Source organism: Bemisia tabaci, chromosome 4, assembly GCF_918797505.1.
Source record: "Bemisia tabaci chromosome 4, PGI_BMITA_v3".
Taxonomy (NCBI): domain Eukaryota; kingdom Metazoa; phylum Arthropoda; class Insecta; order Hemiptera; family Aleyrodidae; genus Bemisia; species Bemisia tabaci.
The window spans coordinates 10,774,698-10,788,051 of record NC_092796.1 but is presented as its reverse complement, the minus strand read 5'-3'; the positions used below and the strand labels follow the sequence as shown (position 1 = coordinate 10,788,051).

The 13,354-nt window shown below is 41.5% G+C and overlaps 1 protein-coding gene across 7 annotated transcripts in view; it reads right to left on the bottom strand.

Moving 5' to 3' along the window:
• Positions 1-13,354, bottom strand: part of wake (ankyrin repeat and fibronectin type III domain containing protein wide awake) — a 370,794-nt gene that overhangs the window by 81,049 nt on the left and 276,391 nt on the right. Inside the window, exon 1 of one of the 7 annotated variants that reach the window (XM_019046069.2) lies at positions 78-419. The exons of 4 other annotated variants lie outside the window; for them this stretch is intronic. The gene's annotated coding sequence lies outside the window, so the exon portion shown is untranslated. Of the gene's footprint in view, positions 1-77; positions 420-13,354 lie in introns of those variants that run through there. 2 more of the 7 variants (XM_072299303.1, XM_019046070.2) reach the window with 2 other exon arrangements.

Sequence of the window (13,354 nt, the reverse complement as noted above, 5' to 3'; positions counted from 1 at the left end):
GACATCAGACTGATCGGACTAACATGGCTAACGTCAGTCTGATGCCCACGGGAAAGCGACGGGAATCGGTCAGATACCTGATTGATAACACACTTGTGTGCGGCCGAGTCACACTGATATCATACTGATGTTGGGCTAGTCAGACTCCCTTGTTCAAGGCTAAGCAAGTGCAGAAAGTAACCTCAGCGTCACATAATCCAAGGGTTCCAATGTCACTGGGATCGCGAAAAGCACACTAAGAACAGCAGTCGCGGTCACCAAAACACCGATAAAACCAGGATCGAGTCACAAGATCACTCGAAACGAAGGTCGAGAGCACTAAATTCGAGGGTAAACACCAAGAGCGGAGGATGAGTTTGATCAGCGACGGGGGCCGGGCCTTCTGGACGACGCGAGGCTTCGCATTCGACTGGTTCTGGTTTCTGGAGTCTGGTCGGGGCTTCGCTCCTGGCTCGAGGCTCGTACGCATACCTGACGTACCTGTCGCCCCCTCCCCCGCGGACCCCAAACGCCTCCCCCCCGAAGTCCCCCGCCCCAGCCGCGACTCACAACCGGTTTTCTGGCGCTTCTCCCATCTCCGGAGCACGTCGCCTCACGAGTTGGGACACCTCGGCCGCGTGTGGGATTAGCCAGCGCGTGCGACGGGAGCTTCGGGCTCGGCACGGGGCTCGGGGTTTTTGGTGAAAACTAGCCACTCTTTATATTAGCTAAAAATTAGAAATAAAAAAAGGAGAAAAACAATAGAATACTCTCCTGCGGGCTGATTATTGAAATTGATAGACAAAGCTATAGACAAGGACGACAAAAGGGATTTGGAGGGATCCAATTGGTGGAAGCAAGTGGTGGCAATGGAAGGTGGCAATGGTGTACAATGGACTAACTAACGGCAACCCACTAAAAAACCCGACAGTTAGTCCATCATTTTCTTCCTAGTCCATAAGAACCAATCATGTCAACCAATAAGATCGCTCCATACTCCTTGTGTCTTCTTTGTCCATCGCTTTGTCCATCAGTTTCAATAATCGCCCCGCTGCTAAGGAGGATTGCCGTAATAACATTCGAAAGGTGCTAGGTGCTGCAGGTTTCTCTGGAGAAATATGTATTTTTGAGGAAAGTTATGAACTTTTTTCCTTGAAATTTTCAGGAATTCTGGATTAAGTTGCGAAAAAAATTGTCTGAAAATTTAAAGGAAAGATATGCATGCAATTTTCCCGCTAAATTCGTTTTTTATCGAAAAAAATATGGCAACGTCTGAAGGCTCATACGGCGTTCTTCCTCAGGACGGCAGAATAGCCCGCTGATTTTTTAAAAAATTCGATCAATATCTGAAAGTTCGAAAAATTTGACCTGAAATGAACACCAAAAAAATCGAAAATCGGCCCATCACTGTCCAAAATACTGACCCCTAAGGATGGGAGACCTTCCACCTTCCCCTTGATATACCAGATCCCAAAATTGACGTAGAGCCTTGAAAAGATACGTTATCACGAGTAATTGGTCCCAAGAATTCCAAAGACGGCTTCGAGGCTCTCAGAGGGCTCACTGATGGGGCAGCGGGGAGTCGGGATCCCTAAAGTTTTTGCAATTTAAAGATTAGGGTCCCCTCCTGCCCCACCCGAGAAGCCCCGGGTAGCTACAAGACCGTTTAATTCAAGTTCATTGGAGCCGATTACCCGAGAAGACAGCTTTTCTCTAAGTTCCTACGTCAATTTTTCGACATGAGGGTGGTTAAGGGGGGTTCCTGTCCTCCACCTTTAAGGGTCTGTATTTCGGACAAGGGATGGGCCATTTTCGTACATCTTGGTGTTGACATAAGTTAAAATTATCTGAAATTTCCGATTTTGATAAAAAAAAAAAAACTTTTTCGAGAATCTCGACTTTAAGACCCTTCACTCTCCAAAAACCGCAAAGGGGGAAGGGCCACTGCAGAATGATGGTATTCGGATTCCTTAATGTCGATTCCCTGCTTACCTCCGCGGCAATCGACTTGGAAATCCGAGAAGTAAGCCTGGTCTGGATCACCCTGTAGATACGTAGTTGATTTTGAAGGAAGTTACTGCGGCATCATCGTGTTTTTGGCGAGATTTTTCAGCGGAGAGCGGCTTCAAATCGCGAATTCCTTCTGCACGCAATACCTTTATTTAGGTATACATATCTATATCTTATATTTGTTTTATATCTTACATCTGTTTTATACCTTATATTTATCTTTATCTTTACGTCTGGAGGCTCAAACGCCCTTTCTTTCCGCGGCAGCTTTATTTCGCGGCGACAGAGTCGTGGCCGAGAACGCGACAGGACGAGATTCCAGTTGCTCCAACTCTAGACGGCGGAGCTTTAACTCGGAGCTGCGAGACTCGCGAGTGGATTTCAGTTTTGCCACATCCTCGGATCCCGGCCGATTTCAGTCGCTTCTCGAGGGAAACTCCCGACGGTCCGGCAACCCTGCTCGAGTAACTCATTTCCATCTGCGCGTCTTCACTTCCTAAACACAACTTCAGCCCCGAGGCGCACAACCGCGCGCAGCTCGTCGTTGCCAACCTTTGCGAACAAATTATTCCTGCATGTGCTTTAATTATTGGTCTTATTTTCTACTTGGAGAGCATTGTGTATGGAGATGTTGCATGTGTGAGGGATTTGCGATTTGACCATTGATTCTTATGTAAAAGTTCGCGAGAAACACGATGATGCCACTGGTTTTCTCTGAAATCATCTCCCAAGCTCAAAAAAAGCTCTCAAGTTAAAGCCAAAATGGAGGGGATATCCCACCCTACCCTGAGAGTCCATCTCTACATCAAGACAAACTCTCCATGCAAAGATAGGGAGCAAATATATTAGCAGGTTTGCCGTGTTTCCAGTTTTGGAGTGCCCAAATAAAGTGGCAAACCTGCTAATGTATTTGCTCCCTATCTTTGCATGGAGAGTTTGTCATGATGTAGAGGTGAACTCTTATTTTCCACTTGGAGAGCATTGTGCATTGTCCCTTGGTTAATCTCGAGACCCTTCATAGGAAGAGTACGGCCACTAGGTCTCATGGAGAGCTTTTAGTGCAAAAAAATGGCGGCGCCTTCTTTTGGTATTTGAGGATGAGGGGAGGGGGTCATTGCCAACTTTCGACAATTATCAACAAGATATCACCAATCGCACTTGCTGCCAACCTTACTACCCTGGTAAAAATTGGCAGTAGAATCTGTGTTCCAAAATACCATAGACCTACAGCCGGCTGTAAGATTTCCAATAGCTTCTATAGCCGGCTACACAATTTCTTAAAGCCTTCTATAGCCGATGGTGACTAAGCAACAGCCATGCGATAAAGTGTATGCTAAACGTTACTAATTAAATATGCACGGACTTAGTGAGTTTTTGGACCACTTCTCTCTTTTTGGGCCGTAGTATCTTGATTTATTTTGCGAGGAAAGCTCCGTACTTTTGATGGATGCCTGCCATTACTAATATATTAGAGCGCCTACAGTTTCGTATGATACTGTGCAATACCTCTGGTGTGTAATAGTTGCTTCAAGCGCCGTGACACCCTGCGGTGTGGCAGGCGGGCAGCCAGCGCGAAACACGCATTGGCGCCTACAAACCTAACAGGGATACTTCACGCGTTGCGCAATGCGTGAGGTATCTCTGTTGGGTTTGTAGGCGCCAGTGCTTCGCCGCTCCGCTTTGTGTTAGGCTCTAATATTTAATCTGGCGGAGTCAGCGTTATTCAACTCATGATTTTGAAATGTTTGCGCAGCCTGTATGGATTATTCTCATTTTAATTGATGAAAAAAAAATATGTATTAAAGGAAAATATAATGTGTGTTTTGTAAATATTAAGGTGGTTCCGTATCAAACTTAATGATTTCCAAAGCACACGAATTTCTACACAATTTCTTATAGCCATTTATAATCGATGGCGAAAAAGCAACAGCCAGGCGATAAAGTGTAAAGCCCGGCGATAGGAACTATAGCCCGGCTGGATAATTTTTTATCACTTCGTATAGCCCGGCCGTATGATTTTCTCCGCATTCTATAGCCAGCTATATGATTTTTTGTAGCCTTCTTTAGCCAGCTTTAAGAATTCCTATGGTATTTTGAAACGCAGCTCTAATGACCAATTTTTACCAGGGTATACCTCAAAGTTCTTGCATGTGACCTAAAAGTAGATACAAGAGACCATCCACCGGCCTCTTGGCGACAGGTGGAAGCTTTTACTCTCGGGGATTCAACAGTTCCTTAAAGACAATTATAAGGGAGCAACAGTCATCACCCTAATTTCGGCTGTTGGCCTACCTTTATGGTGGATGATGAGTTTCGAGCGACGTTATGAGCCAAACGAGTTTCCAAAACTTCGGCCATTTTCGGCTTGTTTGCAAAACGAAACTGCCAACACGTTGTTGAACATCGAACATGTAGGTAAGTCAGCAGTAGAATGCTGAAGTCCCGAAAGTAAAAGCTTCCCCCATGGAGGGTCTCTTGTCTCCGCTTAAGTAGTCCTCTGTCCTCTGTAGCGACTGCTACATAACGTTTTTCATTTAAAATTGGATTTCCTAGAAGTTCCCCATGGAATGTGCCTCCACACAATAATTTTAGTCCCCAAAATTTGAAGTACGTCTCGCATATTTGTTCTTTGATAAAAACAACCCAAAAACTTTTTTCGCTTGAATATTCATTGGAGAAGAGAAACAAAATTTTCGCTATGAGACTAAAGGTAGAGATATTCTGGATATCACGTGTTATGAGAATGAAACAAATCTACGATGTGTAGACTAAACGTGCATTCTTATCCGTCGGGGCACGCATTTGCATGTGGTAATGATTGATTTATGGCAGCGTTTGGTCTCGGCTTTTAGCCGTTATTAAAAAGGTGCAGCATAATGGTTGACCTCTTAAAAATGTTGACGATTCCTTCGCGAAGTTTAAAAGAGTACTTCGCATTTCAGAGATAACATTCAGAAGTCATGTCTCCTGAGTGTAAATCAATGTTTCGCGCATGATTGATGAGTTTCGCTCACTTTTTCGGAGCGGTCCCGCCCATTCTGCACATGGTGATTAATTCCCGTAACGCTTGTCTCTCCCACGGGCACCAGTTCTTTTCGCCTTCGAGTAGTGACTGCTCCGTACATCACTCACGCAAACACAAGCCGAGCATTTCACTCCCGACGCTTTTTACGGATCATTCTCGGTTAGGACGAAACATTTCGGCAATATTAGGTCAACATTTGCGAGAAATTCTCGAAAGGAGGAATGTCGATAAGGACCGTTTTTGGGCCCACCATGAGTCTCCTCAACTCTTAAAGCTTTATTTCGACCCGCAGAAAATTCTTCTGTAAAATCCAGGGTTGCCATAGTCAGGGAATACCGGAAAATGTCAGGGAATTCTAAAAAGTCAGGGAAAATGACAAAAATGTTAGGGAAAATTAGTTAAATCACCATTTTTCGCTTTCTAGAATAGGTTTGAGGTTTCGAACAACAATTTTTGCCTAAAAACTATTTTCAATTAAGTCTTCTTAAGCACCTGTCATACCTTCCATTGTCAAGGAATTGCACCAAAATGTGTCGGGGAAATCAGGGAGATGTCGGGAAATTTCATTTTCTAAATTCTGTGGCAACCCTGCCAGGGAAGTTTTTTCCTCGCGACGATGAACTAAATTCCCGGTTTAAGAAGAAAAGGAGGAGGATGTCGAAAAATCAAAATAAGGGCAAAACTAGATTCTTAAAGAAACATTAACTATGGGGTCACTCGACTGAAATATGATTAGAACAAAATGACAAATGAAAAAGACGAAAACGTCAGGGAAAAATCGTGAAATCACCTTCATTTGCTTTCTCGAGTAGGTTTGAAGTTTCGAACAACAAATTTTGCTTGAAAACTGTTTCTAACTACATCTTTTTATCAATCTGCCATTTGTTCAATTGTCAGGGAATTTCACCAAAATGCATGTGTCAGGGAAATGGAGGAAATGTCACGAAATTCAATTTTCCAAATTCTGTGGCAACCCTGAATGACTGTTTAACTCAGGAACACCCTGTGTACTGGATTTTAAAGGGAGTCACGCGAGTACACGACGCGGATTTGCTCTTTTGAGAACAGCCGCAATAAGTAACAACCTTTCGCAATTAAACACGAGAAGTTCCATCGTAAAATCGCGGTAATAGCAGATGTCCTCAAAAGATAATAAAACGGGGTCAAGTGTGCGAGTGAGGCGCTCAATGGGAAACTTCCGCGAAATCAACCCCATAGTTTTTCCACTCCCCAAGCTGCAGCGATGCCTCCTTCGCAGAGGTTGGAACGGATAGCACTTAACTGCATGGTGCCCCCACTCTCAACCCGATTTCAGCAGCCCCCCCCTCCCACCCACCTCGAGGGGATTTTCATTCAACCAACCCGCTAAAGTTCGCACCTTAATCCCCTAACTGCGTTTCATTCCAGAGCTGTCAATGCGGCACACAAACTAACCCTCCATGTGCCTCGTTTCAACGAGGTTTCGATTCAATATTTGTACGGATCACTTGCGAGTAATGGATTACTTTATTGATAAACATTAAAGGGTCCTACGACACAACGCCGCATCAAGATCAACCGGATAACGCAATGAAAATAGCGAGTATGTACGAACATTGAAGATAGTACAGAAAGGTGTACATTGACTTTTCTTGGAGAAGCGTATTTGAGGGGCTTAAAGGACGAGGCGCAGAAGTGCAGTTTTTGCTACTTCAAAAAACCTGTGTTTGAAGTTTCGAAATTGTATGGATTCTCATGGCGGAAAGTAAGTTCAAACTGACATTTTGAGACTTAAAAATTGGAATTCGGGAGCGAATTTTTCACAGGATATACATTAAGACTAGTTTAACTCGGGATCATTAATATCTCAAATTTGTCCAAAACTGCACTTATGCGCCTTGTCCTCCAAGCCCCTCATTTGTTCTCGATGGAGTTGGGCGAAAAGGCTCTTAAAAAGGAAACTCCAATAATTGTGTACACTGGCAAAAAAAAAACACATTGGATCTAGAGTCCAGACTCTTAAAAACATCGACAAGAAAAAATACTCTTGATTCAATCGGATTTTTGCCTAAATCAAGAACCAAGCCTCTTAATTTGAGCAGATTTCCTTTTGATTTAAGCAAAAATCTGATTGAATCAAGAGTATTTTTCCCTATCGATGTTTTCAAGAGTTTTTTTTTTTTTTTTTTTTTTTTTTTTTTTTTTTTTTTTCTCCCCAGTGTAGAACAATGAAAAACTGATTTCGGATCGGGAGGATAGATTTTTAGTTTCCGATATGCTAGACGCCAAAGTCAAAATTCCAGGCCATGATTGCAATATCAATGAAAATATACGCGTTTGAAAGGATTTTTTTTGAAACTAGCCGGAGTGTCGGCGAGCTTTATTGCGTTTATCCCAAACTCAGGATGTGTCAATACGTAACTTTGAATCGCTTATTGCGCCAAATAATGCAGAATTAACCTCTCCAGGTTCAAGTTTTTCATATCTACTACTGCCCTTTTTGACTCCATCACGTATTAACGCTAAAGGCCGCGAATCTCAATTTCAACGTGAGCTTTGTGATCCGTTTAATTCTATGCTTGCCGGGGCTTATGTGGAAATAGACAGTGGCGTGGCGCGAATTGCGATATATCGATTGTTATGCCATTTAAACCCATGGTAAAGAATCGATTATTAAGGTGTTTCGCTGCGAACACCCAGTTTCTCCATCCTTTTCCATAGGTTTAAATGGCCGATCAATTGATACGTCGCAAAGCACGCCACGCCACTGGAAATGCCATGCTATTTAATTAGTTCACGAATATACAGTAGTTTTGGTCAGGCACAAACAAACAAATACGGATATATAGAATGGCAACGCTGCACATTTACATTGCTTGGCTTGCATAAAGAAAAAAAAAAAGAATTTTAATCTTTTCACTAATTACCTCATGTTTTCGTTTTGCTGTTGTTCACTACCCTGAGAACTGATGCAATTTATCTCCAAGATCTTGCACAGAAAGTCCATTCAGCTATACTTTACTTTCGCTCATGAATAATTGGGTGTTGGTAATTAACGAGTCAAGTCTTCGCGTGCTGTAAGACCTTTTCTAGTTGAAGTGTAAACTTTTCACCGAGCAGAGGAGAATATCGAATTCAGATATCACTAGCAGTTTTGCTGGCTTTGAATAATTTTATAGGCTTTTTAACGGCCAAAGTTTGAACTTAGCTTATTAATCTCGAATAGGCGAGAAGTAGTGGATGCTAGGTGGCGACTTCCATCACATTTAAGCGATTGTAGATACGTAGTTTATGTTAGTTTACAACTTGCGACTTTGAAAAAATAGAGAAGCTAAAGCAAAAATTAAAAGCTGTATCATTGCGAGCCGATAAAAGGGAAGAGTTGAGAGGAAAAGGATTGAAGAAAAAATGTTAATAACGATCCAAGTTCTTTATCGGAATTTTTATCTAGTGACAAATTAGAAAAGTTGAAGAGCAAATTCCTGGAAGCGCTCTCTATCGGTTAATATCGGAAAGTCCAGACAACTGTATAAAAAATAAATCGAGAGGATGAAAACTCATCTCTGGCAGCTTGATCGGGAGAAAGAATTGTCGAGCTTTTCGGGGAGTTTCTCAAAGTTCAGAAAGTTGGAGGATACTTTTTATTTCAGCAATCGCTCGCGCAAAAGATTTCACGATCGACATTTTGTAAAATCTTTGTCCTAAGGAAGTGAATGTATTCGTCTTGATAATCTCTGCTGCAGAATATTGTCGCGTTAATCCATCTTGAACCAAAATTTTACTTCTTCACTACAAAGGAATTCAATGTTTAGACCCTCTCGAAAGGCAACGTTAACTCTTAATCCTTTCAGACAAATAATTAATACTCACTCCTCAGATTGTTTCTCACTCATTCCGACCAGTTCGCCTTAAATATCTCGATAGGCAATGTGAGTGACTTGGGAGCAGTGCTCACTGGCGCCTACAAACCTAAGTGGATACTTCACGCATTGCACATTGCTTGAAGTATCCACTTAGGTTTGTAGGCGCCAATGCGCGTTTCGCGCTGACCGCCCGTCCGCCGTGCGGCGGCGCCCGAGGCAACTATTTCACAACAGAGGTGTTGCACAGTATTATACGAAATTGAACGAATTAAGAATGACAGGCATCCTTTAAAAGTACAGATCTTTCTTCGCAAAATAAATCTAGATACTTATCGTTCACAGGAAAAATCTAAGAGCCTTTAGCTGAGGCAAATCAAGAGGTTCATCCGGTTCAGGTATAACAAGGTGGGACTTTCTTGAAAGATAATTAAGTCCCGTTGCACTAAAGGGGTGTAGAGAGTTTTAGTGAATTTTGTCTCATGGAATTGACGCTCCCTCATTTTTACAAAAATCTCAATTATGTATTATTCTCCGTTGGATCAAACAACCAAAAATAGTTGCTCGCCGCATGTTGGCCACCATAACTCTATTTGTTATAGCAGAAGCGACTTGATAATTCACCTTGCTTTTCACTCGTTCCGATCAAGTCGCCTTCAATATCTCGATAGGCAATATGAGCAGCTTGCGAGCAGTAATAATTGCTCACAGCATTTTGGCTACATTCACTCTCTTTATTCTTAGCTGTAGTGGTTAAATAATGTTACTTTCCGGTATATTACTTGTCGTGTACTTGATCTATTACAATAGGACTACGTTTTGCGATTTGGAACCGTAATTTTTGGCTGAGTTCAGAAACAACGTATGTGCGGTTAGTTTCCTCATGTCCATAAGAGTTTCTACAGGTGAGCCAGAAATTTCATTTCCAAAATTTCAAAACGAAGTCCAATTTTCCTAATTTACGCGCTACCCGAGCAGCGCAAATTGCAATAAATTGATGATAAAAAATAATGATTTTATTATCTGACCTTACTTTGTGTATTTAATGAAATGAATTTAGTTTATTTAAATCATTTCCATAGATACAAGACATATTCTTGTAGTAGTTCCGTTGTACTTCTACAAACATTTTTGAAAAAAAAAAAAAAAAAAAAAAAAAAAAAAAAAAAAAAAAAAGATTTTAAGAGATGTAAATTGCCAAATTGATCAGCTTTGCCCTAGTCTTCCTGTCATCATTTGCGAAACCAGTGTAATGAACTCAAGTTCATTAGTAGGCTCAGACAATGTGGAATTTGCCAGTCAGCCTTCGGAGGCCTAGGACCATTCATTACGCTTGAGGCGTCATAAGTGATGACGTATCTGGCGGTGCTATTGTTTTATTGTAACCGTCATGTCTTTGTCTGAACTATTACCTTCTGCTTACGCCGTAGTAGTTCAATGACGCCACCGACTGCTGATCACTGCCTCTCAAAGTTATTATGCGTATGAATAGTTTGGATGAAAGGATATTTTCCATTGGGCTAGGGATAATTCTTCACCTGGGATGACAATTGTTAAACTACGAAAGCACATAATTCGGTATGCGACGATGTCAATTTCAAATAATTTCTTACCCTTTGATGATTAAATGATCAGGCATTGTTGTTTCAAACGAATTCGTGTAATTTTCTCACCAGTTCAACAATAGGCTCGACAAGTTTTGCACGATAATTTTCCGCAACATTCTCTTAAAAAATACAGCCGGCGCGGAAATGTTAAACAGCAAAATCGTGGTACTTATCTCCGGAATTAATTGTATAGTAGATATGAACGTATATTTACATCAAGAGGAAGTATGTGTGAATGGATTAAGTACACAAAGTAATTATGAAGCACGAAAATATTAGGTACGAGGTTCCTTTTTATTAAAGTCATTGGCGCAGAGTTCAGTTTAGTCTCCATATGTCCGTATAACTCATGATACAACTTTCGAAAGAACTAAAAGTGCAATTCTACTAAAAACTTTTTGATTGGGCCTTAGTAAAGAATCTGGGAAGAAAAATTGGAAATCGAAGGTACTACCTACTTCAGCGATACTTCGACGGAAATGTTAAAAATTGTATTTTCCGTCAGTTTTGTGACTTTTTCTCAGCAACCCAGACAATACTTTATTTGTGCATCCAATTTGTCTGAAGTTTAGGAAAATGAAAACTTTAAGCTCCAAATGCTCCGAGGAAAATAAAAAATAGGGAGAGCTAGGATGAAAGCTGCCGGAGTGTTTGCTATGCTAATGGGCTGCTTTTGATGAAATATTGGCTGCGTGGCAATCATGTCCGTGATGTATCGTCCTGCTTTGAGAGAGCAAGGGGGTAACGGGATTTTATTCTAATGGCTACTGACTGTTAGGTGTCAACCGGAAGTCGGGCGCGCGCCAAACCGGGGCAGCAGCGACTCTCGCAAGTTGGCAACATTGGAATTCGCTCATTTAAATATACATTCAAACAATAGATACACATCGATACAGTCTGCAACAACCAGAGTCGATAGTTACGATTTTAAAAAGAGGAAAAATAGTATTGGAACTTGATCACTTCGGTGTTTCCTGTGTTTCTGTACAGGTTCTCTCCAGGACCCGAGTAGCAATTTTAACGGAAAAATCGCGATATTTCAAAATTGAAATGCTACTTTCTTACGAATTTTTGGCGATGAAATCGGTAGGATTCTATCAGCATCTAAGAACTTATCCTCCGTTTTGTCGCAATTTTAGCTCTATAAAGTCTAAATTGTATCTCAAATTATCACGATTTTTCCTTCGATAATATTGCGACAAATTGCCGTCAATAAAATCGCGAGTTTATTGCTGTATGCGTCGCATTTTTAATCCGATAATTTTGCAGTAATAATAAGTCAACAGAACCTTCCAAAAAATATACAGGCGCACATGCACATTCAAGCATAAAATATGCAACGTGGGGAAAATCATGAGTTCGAATACTCTACCGCCTCGTTCGGAAAGCCAAAATAAATCGACCTTACGCCCTGCGTCAATCATCCTACGTTAAGTGATATTGTGCCTCACATGTCATTCCAGCATTTGGCGCGCCTTCAATCCCGAAACAGGCAATTTACAACGCATATCTGTTCTAATGAACACACGTCACTCAAACACTACTAACAGCGGACTGGTGATTGCTTTCAGATAATTTAGGAGGCACATTCGCAGGTGTCCGCGGTTAACATCATATGAAATTCCGAACTTGAAGACTAAAGAGGTCTCACCCTACATTTTCTTGATTATTGAGGCTGGTTTCAAGAGTCGATAGTCATTTCAATACCTCTGTACCTACACCAGCGACTGACAAGTGGCAAGACAGGCAGCAGTTTGATTATTGAAATTTTGTGTTTGTCAGATCGACATAGATGACATAGGTTAAAAGGCGGAGCGTGATTGGTCGGCTATGTCTTATCGCTGCTTTATCGTGCCTTTGTCAGGTGGAATGATCGACAAGCTAACGGCACCTCTTAAGTTTCTGACAGTATGTCGATCATTCCACCTGACAAAGGCACGATAAAGCAGCGATAAGACATAGCCGACCAATCACGCTCCGCCTTTTAACCTATGTCATCTATGTCGATCTGACAAAGAAGAAATTTCAATAATCGCCCCGCTGCAGCAAGGTGGCAAAAATTGGTTTAGTCGATTGAAATGAATGTCAAATGTCAAATGAGCAATGTTTCTCGAAACAATCTGCCCCATTTGCAATCGATTATTTATAATGAATTTAAAAAGGGTGAGGAAAACAGTGTCGCCAATGTGCAAGAATTGCCACTCCCAACATGGCATGAAGAAAGTTGACACGAAGAATCAGAGAGGCTATTGAGCTTATTTAGAGCTTTTTGGTTTATAGGACTGGTCCTTCCAACATCAGGGTGTCTACTCGTACCCTGTCATTCAAATTCCCCGCTTTTTCCTTACTTTTCCGAAAATTCATTTTTTGGCGATTCTCAAGAATCCTTGCTTTTTCTTTACCTTCTCCTTACTCTACACGCGATTTTAACTATATTCGGAGTGGGAAAAGGAATGATGGAATGACGAAGGAGTAAAACTAAAAACACGAGGAATTGAATCGAAAGCTTGATATAGGATTGTGTTAGGAATTCGTATACCCCTCGGGGTGCTTTTCAGAGTTTATCACGAAAATCTCGAATCTCCATACCTTTTCACGGAAAATCCGCACCTTTTCCGTACTTCCCTACCGACCTACCAAAATCCGTGCTTTTTCAGTGTATCCGAATTTTTTTCGTACAGTAGACACCCTCAGTCAGGGTGTCTACTACAACAGGCTGGCCAAAAATCAGTACTGTTTCAGTACAGTTCAGTATTTTTCCCGAGAAATTCAGTACTTTTTCAGTACCTCCATTTAACGAAATTCAAAAAATTTCAAACATTTGAATTTCTCTCTCGAAGTGCGACAAAAATGAAAAATTCCGGACCTTCTAACGAAATTTCCGCACTTTTTCA